Source organism: Cibotium barometz, chromosome 48, assembly GCF_041138505.1.
Source record: "Cibotium barometz isolate CiBa-2024 chromosome 48, ASM4113850v1, whole genome shotgun sequence".
Taxonomy (NCBI): domain Eukaryota; kingdom Viridiplantae; phylum Streptophyta; class Polypodiopsida; order Cyatheales; family Cibotiaceae; genus Cibotium; species Cibotium barometz.
The window spans coordinates 5,403,017-5,405,123 of record NC_141093.1 but is presented as its reverse complement, the minus strand read 5'-3'; positions in this window follow the sequence as shown (position 1 = coordinate 5,405,123).

Sequence of the window (2,107 nt, the reverse complement as noted above, 5' to 3'; positions counted from 1 at the left end):
GCAATCCCTGCTCAATGCTCTCAGCACCTCCTCTTTTCTACCCCCTCCTCGTGGACGCGTGTCAAAGTCCCGGGTATGCTCATTGGCACAACAGGAGGTACCTCTACCAAATCCCCAATACTTTCATCACTCAAGGGGGGGATTGTGTGTCCTACATGCCTTGAGAAGTAGCATTTGGGGAGCATTTACATTGTGATCATTTGAATTTTGGGGAGCTTTTTTTTTTGGGGGGGGGGGGGGGGGGGAGGGAGGAGGGGGATGGCTGTTAATGTGAGCATATGGGGATCATGCCTCAAATTCTTTGCATTTTTGGTTTTTGGAATACTTCAGATTTGGTGTAGATTGAGATAGATGTGTTCTAGATTTGGTGTAGATTGAGATAGATGTGTTCTGGTTAGCATTTAATAGCTGAATTTGACATTAGGTGTAGAATGGGATAGATCATAGATGTGTTTTGGTTGGCATTTAATAGGTGAAGAGTCTAGTTCCTTAGGGTGATTGGGTTGGTGGTTTACATAGAGTTAATGTGTACATTTTTAGCATGTGAGCATAGCTAAAGTTGACGAAGGCCTTCCCTCACCTTCAACTTGAAGGTACATATTTGAAACCCACCACTCATTTCAAATTAGGTTGATTGGCTTTTGATTGAAACCCAATTTTTCATGGTGCCCTTTGCTTGAAGCTTAAAATGGCCTAAAGGTTAAAATGGCATTGAAGCCCGTAGTCACCTTCAAATTTTGGCACTGTGAGCATGGGAAGTAATGTGGACCTTGGAGCATGTGTATATAGTTGGAACAAGATTTGATTTGGTGCACTTGAACCCTTTGGTGGCCAATAAGAACCTTAGATGTAGATAGTGTAACTTTAAGCTTTTGGTTGTTCATAAGGAAGTTAAAGTGAACATTGTTAGCATGTGAGGTTAGGTTGAGTTGGTGGGAGTGAGTTTAAGCATGTGGAGTAAGATATTTCCCTATAATATGTGTGTGACTAGATTTGGTGTAAATCATGATCTTAAGGCTTAGTTGAATCTTTTCTTTTTGCCCTTTATCTTTATAGCAGTAGGTTTTTGGTTCTTCATGTTGCCAACGGTCGAATCCTAAGCCTCTTCTTGTGTTTTGTGTGGGTTGCAAGTAGCTTCTATCTTTCTTATGCAAAGGGTCCCCAATGAGCTTGGCAAGTTGGCATAGTTTTAAGTGCTTGATCTCTCCAAGAACAGGCTAATCTAGCCTATTCCCAAGGCTCTGGCGAACTACACTATTCTTCAAATGCTACACCTTTTCCAAGGAAATCTCATAGGAAGGTAGAGCGGCTTGATCTTTCCAAGATGCACCAACTCTAAATGTTCACAATGCAGCAAAAATAGCCTTGGCCATTGGTTTCATCATTGTACTCTTTAATATGGGAAACTTTAACTTTACTACAAGTAGCCATCGAACGTTTGGATTATTAAAACTACGGGTGTTGGTGATGAGCTACAATAAGTTAAGCAAAGAGACCCCGAGATGGGTGTGCAATCTCTCCAAGTTGTAGGTGCTCAATCTTTCCAACCTCTTCACTAGTCGGCAAGCCAATCATCACAATCATCCATCACAACTACTTTAGGCTAAACCAATGTGCCACTCAAACACTCTATAAAGAGTTGCCCATGATACACATCGTTGAGGTCCTCCCTTACATAATGAGCCATAGGATCTTCTTCAATGTCTCGATGTATCTCTTAGAGGCTACCTCTTTGCTTGTGGCCGCCCAACATGTAATGTGTTAACCCACTCTTAATCTCATCCCACTATTTGTATAAAGCACCTTGAAACTCTAGTGTCAAAGCTTAGTTAGCTAGCTTAACATAACTACTAGCTCCCTCATTAAGCATCTCTTCTTTTTTATGTTTAGCTTAGTTTTCTCCAAAATTGAGTTAAATTCTCTGTAATCTTTAGCTTGTTTAAACACTGTTACAATTACAATTTATACATCACATGGATAATACTGAATTAATAATTCCTTTTTCCAATTATAATTTTCACCATGCTCACCTATTCACTTTTCACCATTGATTAATTAATGCCCTATCGGGGTATTAATTAATTAATGGTACGCTAAGGTTATACCT